The following is a 10,060-nucleotide window of genomic DNA, read 5'->3' as shown; positions in this document are numbered from 1 at the left end:
AATCATTTAGAGAGAAATTTGTATAACATGTGGCTACAAAAGCATGGAGTTATAAGAAGGAAAAAAAGAATATTTTATACATTTAATTTATGTTAACATCAACCCTAGCTTTGTGATTAAGTTGACTTCAAAACCATCATGGGTCTTGGCTAGGTTGGGTTACATAGGTATTCACTAGGTTAGGGTCTTGGCTTATGTAAGCGACACAATTTTTTGTATAGGGTTTAGGTTTCTAGCTTAGAGGGTGTTTTCATGTTGGAGTGCTTGAGATATGTTTTGTGTTTCCCAATACAACCTAGCTCTATGTTCAATCTCTTGCTTCTTCTCTTAGTGGTGACTTTATTCTCTCTTACTCATGATTATTCTCTTTTCTTACCTATGGTGAATGGCTATGTTGATATGTGAGAGTAATGTTAGGCAATTTGTGAGAGATCAAGATTCTATTTAGTTTCTTTGGCCCCTCTCTCTCTTTATCTTGGTGATCATATTTGATTATCGTTTGTGCTTCAAGGTTTATTCTTTTTTAAAATCTATGTTTGTGGTAGTTGGGATGCAACTTTAATAGTAAGTATGACGTAGTAGTATGTGTCTTTCTCCTCCATTTGATTTTTCTCCATGCACATGTTGAGAATTTTTTGGGGATTCTCTATGAGGACTCTTCATTTCTTCTATAGTGTCTCGATTTCTCATCCTTCTCAGAAGATTAAATTTCGTATGGTTGTTTTTGGTGGATCATCTTACATGGTGGAGATCTCCCCTCTAAAGGGTGGGAAGTGTTCTATTTATTTAATAGCATTTTTTTGGATATCTGGAGGTTGTATGGTTGAAGATCATTTTTTTTTCCATGCCATGATTTTTGCACTAGGAAATTGGCTCAAAGAAGAGAAATAATGACGTTTTTGTGCTTCTCGTTAATAGTTTAAAAGGGCATTTTCTAGATATTATTTTTCTTTGGTTGGGAAGACATGGAAATTTTGGTAGACTTGGAATGTTTAGGATCCTTAGAAAAATCATTGACTGTTTGGGGCATTTTTCAAAACCCTACAAGGTTCTAGGTTCCTTTCAAAAATCCATTGGACTTGTCTTTGGAGGTATACCTCCTTAGCTAAGTTTCTTTTTATGTTGTGTTGTTGTTCTAAGGATCTTCTCGCTATAAATGGTTTCAAGGGCTTGCCAACCCCTTCGTATGTAAAAGTAAAATCTAAAATGTAACTAAAGAGTAAAAATCTTATAGAAAGTTTATAAAAATTGAAAAACCACCTCTCTGTGAAATTAATATATCACAATGATGTAAAAGAGGCAATCATGGAAAAAATTAAATTGATCTTTTCTTTTCAAGTACTAAATTATATCATGTAATTTAGACCACTCATCATAAATAAAAATAGAATAATTCAAATCTTTTGCATGTATTTGGATGTGTATGTGTTATTTTGAATAACTTGTCTTTTTCATTATTACAAAAACCATATACAAAAAAATTCACATTTTACATCATAATACATCATAAATATTAGGAATTCTCCCCAACACCACCCCACCCCACCCCCCAACTCTTCATGATGTACCCACATTCCAATATCATAAAAAAATTAGTAACTTATTGTATTAAAATAGATAATCAGTAGTTCATTGAATCATTTTGAAGAAAATAACATAAGAAGTAAATATACCTAGTTGAGTGTTCCAATAGGGTCCTCTCTCTATTTTAGGGTCTCCAAAAAGGCTTCATGATCAACATTAGTAATAGTAAAAAGTTCTTTTACTTTTGGTCTTCCTTGATGCTTCAACAACTTTACATTTGTTGCTATAATAAGATGTGAATATATGAGAATTATTTTGTGCTTCTAATAGTCTTTGAATGCAGGAATTCCATTCCTTCTAAGCATGTATGTCTACAGCCATATTCCAGTGACAACCACTGAACCAGTAGGATATGTGAATCCATCATCATTTGTGATCAGTTGTGCAAGTTTTTGTTTACCTCTTACACAATGTGCTAACCAATAATCAGATTTCTCATCATTCCTCTATTGTGCAACCAATGCAAAGACATGTCCTAGCTAAAGTAGATCTAATAGATGGTTATGCTCAAGTGAACTTTCAATGTCATCATTTCTAATAAAGGGTATGATAGAAAATGGAGTAAGATAATTTGGAGCCCATGTGTCCACCCACTCACTCGAATCACAGTGATCCCAATCACACTGAAAACAACTAGGAAAAAAGAAAGCTAGCTATCGTGTCCAAATGGTCCATGTACTAGAATCAGAGCTCTGAAATGAATGCATTTTTTATGAGTATCTCACTATAGCACAATCTGATCTATCACCTATGGACCCTTCCTCAACCAACCAAAAGAACTTGCATACCGTTGAATCCTTCTCCCTATTATTTTTCCCAATGCTATTGAGAGCACTGAAAAGATTCTTCACAATAATGGCATTTCTTTCTAACTTTTTATTGACACGGATCTTCAATTTGGAAAGCATAGGTCTCATCTTTTGCATTTTTAATAAGTGCATGAAAAGCTGAGATTGCTCCACCATTGTCTTGTTGTTGAAAAAAATCTTATATAGTCTTGAAGCCCATAACCAAATGGCTCTTTTCAATTTTTTCCCTTCCAAACTGGTAATAGTCATTTCATCAATTTCAATTATCCATTTTGGTGTTCTAGAACCTTTATGTTGATTATAATTAGGAGATATGTAAGGTTCTTCTGCATTAGGTTCCTATGCATTGTCATGTTCAACATGTTCAATTGTGCAATTTACATTATCACCTGGTAGCATTTCATCCTCAAAATTTTCATTCTCTAAATTTTCAATTCTGGCATTATCATTTTCAATTGGTACATTTTCATTCCCCAAGTGCACATATTCATTATCTGACTCTATGATTTCACCTTCAACTAATTCATCATCTACTTGACTGACATTTAACATACCTTGTCTTTTCATTCAGTGTTCCATTTTGTCCCTTTCCCTATATGCCACAATGTCTTCATTGGATACCTTCCTTTTGTATTTAGCCTTTTGACAACTGTTTCTCCCCATTCATATGACAATATCAGACACCTAGGGTTATATTATGAAACTTTTTTCGATTGGTTGGGCCCCAAACCATGACTTTTTGTAAAACCCATGAAAAAGACCCCTAAAGAGTGATGTTGTCGAGTCTGTAGTGATAGGGAATATATGGGGAAATCATGCTAGTAATATCAAATATCTGATATTGGCCCCAAAAAAATTAGAGGCAAAAACAAATTTGTGAGTAATATGACTATTTTGAGTTCTGAAATATGTAAAGATATAATATATAATATAATAACGTAACTATTATATATAATATAATATGTAATCTATATATTATATAATAATATTATATTATATAATATATAATAATAGATTATGTTATTATTATTATAATATATAAATATGATATATATAATTATTATACTATATTATTATTATTATTACTATATTATGATGACATATGTCCCTAGGGGTCCTAGGACCCCTAGGGACATGTTAGAGTCATTTATATGGATTGAAGGGGGTCATAGGATGACCTATGACCCCTTTGACGCATTCCATGATGACATATGATCGTTTATATGGGTCGAAGGGGGTCACAAGATGAACTTTGACCACTTTTGACGAATTCCATGATGACATATGTCCCTAGGGGTCCTAGGACCACTAGGGACATATTAGAGTCGTTTATATGGATCGAAGGGGGTCATAGGATGACCTATAACCCCTTTCGATGCATTCCATGATGACATAGGTCCCTAGGTGTCCTAAGAACCCTAGGGACATATTAGAATCATTTACATGGGTCAAAGGGAGTTACATGATGACCTATGACCCCTTTAGATGCATTACATGATGATATATGTCCCTAGGAGACCTAGGACCCCTAGAGACATATCAGAATCATTTATGTGGGTCGAAGGGGGTCACAAGATGGCCTATGACCTCTTTTGATGCATTCCATGATGACATATGTCCCTAGGTTTCCTAGAACACCTAAGGACATATTATAATTGTTTATATGGGTTGAAGGGGGTTAGAGGATGACCTATGACACCTTTCGATGCATTCCATGATGACATATGTCCCTAGGGGTCCTAAGACCCCTAGGGACATATTAAACTCATTTATATGGGTCAAAAGGGGTCACAGGATAACCTTTGACCCTTTTCGACACATTCCATGATGACATATGTCCCTAGGGGTCTTAAGAACCCTAGGAACATATTAGACTTGATTATATGGGTCGAAAAGGGTCACAGGTGGGTCATAGGATGACCTATGACCCCTTTCGATGTTTTCCATGACAAAATATGTCTCTAGGGGTCCTAGGACCCATAGGGACATATTAGAATCGTTTATATGGGTCGAAGGGGGTCACAACAAGACCTATGAACCCTTTCGACGCATTCCATGACAACTTATATCCCTATAGGTCCTAGGAACCCTATGGACATATTAGAATCATTTATATGGGTCAAAGGGCCCTTTCAACACATTCAATGACAACATATGTCATTAGGAGTCTTAGGACCACTAGGGACATATTAGACTCATTTATATGGGTCGAAAGGGGTCACAAGATGACCTATGATCCCTTTCGATGCATTCCATGATGACATATGTCCCTAGGGGACCTAGGACCCATAGAGACATATTAGACTCATTTATATGGGTTAAAGGGTGTCACAAGATGACCTATGACCCTTTTCTACACATTCCATGACAACATATGTCCATAGGGATCCCAGGACCCCTATGGACATAATAGACTCATTTATATGGCTTGAAGGGGGTCACAAGATGACCTATGACCCCTTTTGATGCATTCCATGATGAAATATATCCCTAGGGGTACAAAGACCCCTAAGCACATATTAGAATCATTTATATGGGTCGAAAGGGGTTACAGGATGACCTCTGACCCCTTTCAATGCATTTCATGATGACATATGTCCCTAGGACCCCTAAAGACATATTAGAGTCATTTATAAGGGTTGAAGCGAGTCACAAGATCACCTATGATCCTTTTCAATGCATTCCATGATGACATATGTACCTAGGGGTCCTAGGAAAGCTAGAGACATATTAGAATTGTTTATTTGGGTCGAAGGGAGTCACAAGATGACCCATGACCCCTTTTGACACATTCCATGACAACATATGTCCCTAGAGGTCCTAAGACCCTGAGGGACATATTAGACTCATTTATATGAGTTGAAGGGGGTCACAGGATGACCTATGACCCCTTTCGACGCATTCCATGATGACATATGTCCCTAGGGGTCCTAGGACCCCTAGGGACATATTAGACTTGTTTATATGGGCTGAAGGGGATCACAAGATGACCTATGACCCTTTTTGATGCATTTGATGATGACATATGTCCCTAAAGGTCCTAGGACACCTAGCAACATATTAGACTCATTTTTATGGGTCGAAGGGGGTCATAAGATGACCTATTACCCCTTTAGATGCATTCCATGATGAAATATGTCCAAAGAGATTCTAGGACCCCTAGAGACATATTAGAATCATTTATATGGGTCGAAAGGGGTCATAGGATGACCTATGATCCCTTTTGACACATTCCATGATGACATATGTCTTTAGCAATCCTAGCAACCCTAAGAACATATTAGACTCATTTATATGGGTCGAAAGGGGTCATAAGTTATTCGGCACATTCCATCATGACATATGTCCCTAGGGGTCCTAGGACCCCTAAGGACATATTAGACTCGTTTATAATGGTTAGAAGGGGTCATAGGATGAGCTATGACCCCTTTCGAAGGATTCCATGGTGACATATGTCCCTACAGGTCATAGGACCCCTAGGGACATATTAGAATAGTTTATATGGGTTGAAGGGGATCATAAGATGATCTATGACCTCTTTCGAAGCATTTCATCACGACATATGTCCCTAGTGGTCCTAGCGCCCCTGGGGATATATTAGACTCATTTATATGGGTTGAAAGGGGTCATATGATGACCTATAAAACTTTTTGACACATTCTATGATGACATATGTCCCTAGGGATCTTAGCTAGGACCCCTAAGGATATATTAGACTCATTTATATGGGTCGAAGGGGTTCATAGGATGACGTATGACCACTTTCAACACATTCCATGATGACATATGTCCCTAGGGGTCCTAGGACCCCTAGGAACATATTAGACTGATTTATATGCATTGAAGGGGGCCACATGATGATCTATGACTCATTTTGATGTGTTCCATGAGGACATATGTCCTTAGGGGTCCTCAGACTCTTAGGGTTATATTAGAATAATGTATATGCATCGAAGGGGGTCATAATATGACCTATGACCCCTTTCGATGCATTCCACGATGACATATGTCTCTAGGGGTCCTAGGAGCCCTAGGGACATATTATAATCATTTATATGGGTCGAAGGGGGTCACAAGATGACCCATGACCCCTTTCGATGCATTCCATGATGACATATGTCCCTAGGGGCCCCAAGACCCCTAGGGACATATTAGAATCATTTATATGGGTCAAAGGGAGTCATAAGATTACCTACGACCCCTGTCAATGCATTCCATGATGAAATATATCCCTAGGGGTCCGAGGACCCCTAAGAACATATTAGACTTGTTTATATCGGGTCGAAGGAAGTTGCACGATGACCTCTGACCCCTTTCGATGCATTCCATGATGACATATGTCCCTAGGGATCCTAGGACCCCTAGGGACATATTAGACTCATTTATATGGGTCGAAGGGGGTCATAGGATGACCTATGACTTGTTTCGATGCATTCTATGATGACATATGTACTTAGGGTTCCTAGGACCCCTAGGGACATATTAGAATCATTTATATGGGTGGAAGTGGGTCACAAGATGGTCTATGACCCCTTTCGACACATTCAATGATGACATATGTCCTTAGGGGTCTAGAGTCATAGGATGACCTATGACAACTTTTGATGCATTCACTAATGACATATGTCCCTAGGGGTCCTAGGACCCCTAGGGACATATTAGAATAATTTATATGGGTTGAAGGGTTTCATAGGTTTGCATGCATTCCATGATGACATATGTCGCTAGGGGTCCTAGCACGCCTAGAGACATATGAGAATCATTTATATGGGTCGAAAGGGGTCATAGGATAACCTATGACCCCTTTTAGCACATTCCCTGATGGCATATGTCCTTAGGCATCTTAGCAACTCTAGGGATATATTAAACTCATTTATATAGGTTGAAAGGGGTCATAGAATGACCTATGACCCCTTTTGGCACATTCAATGATGACATATGTCCCTAGGGTTCCTCCTAGAATCCCTAGGGACATATTAAACTCATTTATATGGATCGAAGGGTGTCATAGGATGACCTATGACCCCTTTCAATGCATTCCATGATGACATATGTACCTAGGGGTACATATTAGACTCGTTTTTATGGGTTGAAAGGGGTCACAGGATGACCTATGACCTCGTTTGACACATTCCATGATGACATATGGTTGAAGGGGGTCAAAAGATGACCTATGACACCTTTCAATGCATTCCATGACGACATATGTTCCTAGAGGTCCTAGAACCCCTAGGGACATATTAGACTCATTTACATGGATTGAAGGGGGTCATAGGATGACCTATGATGTCCATCGATGCATTACATGATGACATATGTTTGTAGGGGTCCCATGACCCCTAGGGACATATTAGAATCATTTATATGGATCGAAGTGGGTCTCAGGATGACCTATGACCCCTTTTGATGCATTCCATGATTACATATGTCCCTAGGGGTCCTACAACCCTTGGGGACATATTAGAATCATTTATATGGTTTGAAGACAGTCACAAGATTACCTATGACCCCTTTCGATGCATTCTATGATGACATATGTCCCTCGGTGTCTTAGGACCCCGAGGGACATATTAGACTCATTTATATGAGTCAAAGGGAGTCATAGGATGACCTATGACCCCTATCAGCATATTCCATGATGACATATGTCCCTAGGGGTCCTCTTGGAACTGCTAGGGACATATTAGACTTATTTATATGAGTTGAAGGGGGTCTTAGCATGATGTATAACTCCTTTTGATGCATTCCATGATGACATATGTCATATTAGACTCGCTTACATGGGTTGAAGGGGGTCACAGGGTGACCTATGAAGTCGTTTGATGCATTCCATGATGGCATATGTCCCTAGGGGTCCCACGACCCCTAGGGACATATCAGAATCATTTATATGGGTCAAAGGGGGTCATAGGATGACCTCTGACCCCTTTTGATACATTCCATGATGAAAAATGTCCCTACGGTTACTATGACCCCTAAGGACATATTAGAATCATTTATTTGGTTTGAAGGGGGTACAAGATGACCTTTGACCCCTTTCAACGCATTCCATGATGACATATTGTTATGATTAAACTACGAATAGAAATAACAATTACATGCAAATATAACCAATAACAGAAAATAATAGAACACAAGGCACTAAGATTTAACGTGGTTCACTCAATCCATAGGTATGTCCACCAAAGAAGATGTCCAATCTTTTTGCAATCTAATGATTACAACCTTATTATAATCTGTAATCCCTTATAGCTCGATACAGCCACAAGAACCAATTTCACATCACAACATAACATAATAATAAAAATACCTAACCCTAAGCCCTTTTACACAAGTATTTTATGCCATTTTAAGGTTACAACATGTCGGCCATATGTCGGCCACAACATCAGCCACTTGTTAGCCACGACCCAAATGAATTTACGAAGTATGTACAATACTTTCCTCATCAGTCACCACAAACTAACAATCTCCCACTTGGGGGCTGATCAAGCTCCACACTAAACAACATATATGTCCCTAGGAGTCCTTGGACACTTAGGGACATATTAGAATCATTTATATGGGTCAAAGGGGGTCATAAGATGATCTATGATCCCTTTTGAAGCATTCCATGATGACATATGTCCCTAGCAGTCCAAGGACCCCTAGAGACATATTAGACTAATTTATATCGGTCGAAAGGGGGTCACAAGATGACCTATGACTCCTTTCGATGCATCCCATGATGACATATGTCTCTAGGGTTCCTAGGACTCCTAGGGACATATTAGACTTGTTTATATGGGTTGAAAGGGGTAACAAGATAACCTACGACCCCTTTCGATGCATTCTATGACAACATATGTCCCTAGTGGTCCTAAGATACCTAGGGACATATTAAAATCATTTATATGGGTTGAAAGGTGTCATAAGATGACCTATGACCCCTTTCAATGCATTCCATGATGACATATATCCATACGGGTCCTAGAACCCCTAGGAAAATATTTGAATCATTTATATGGGTCGAAGGTAGTCATAGGTTTCGATGCATTCCATGACAACATATGCCTCTAGGGGTCCAAGTACCCCTAGGGACATATTAGCCTCATTTATATGATTTGAAGGGGGTCACAAGATGACCTATGATCCCTTTCAATGCATTCCATGATGACATATATCCCTAGGGGTCCTAGGACCTCTAGGGACATATTAGACTCATTTATATGGGTCAAAGGGGTTCACAAGATGACCTCTGACCCCTTTCGATGAATTCCATGATGATATATGTCCCTAGGGGTCCAAGGACCCTTAGGGACATATTAGAATCATTTATATGGGTTAAAGGTGGCCACAAGATGACCTATGACCCCATTCAACACATTCCATGATGACATATCTCCCTAGGGTTCCTAGGACCCCTAGGGGCATATTAGACTCATTTATATTGGTCAAACGGGTTCACAAATGACCTATGACTCCTTTTGATGCATTCCATGATTAGATATGTCCATAGGGGTTCAAGGACCCCTCGGGACATATTATAATCATTTATATGGATTGAAGGGGGACACAGGATGACCTATGATCCCTTTCGATGCATTCCAAGATGACATATGTCCTTAGGGGTCCTAGGACCCCTAGGGACATATTAGGCTCATTTGTATAGGTCTAAGGGGGTCACA

The sequence above is a fragment of the Cupressus sempervirens genome, chromosome 2 (assembly GCF_028749045.1).
Source record: "Cupressus sempervirens isolate cs-2001-9-10 chromosome 2, ASM2874904v1, whole genome shotgun sequence".
Taxonomy (NCBI): domain Eukaryota; kingdom Viridiplantae; phylum Streptophyta; class Pinopsida; order Cupressales; family Cupressaceae; genus Cupressus; species Cupressus sempervirens.
This window is presented reverse-complemented; position numbering follows the sequence as displayed.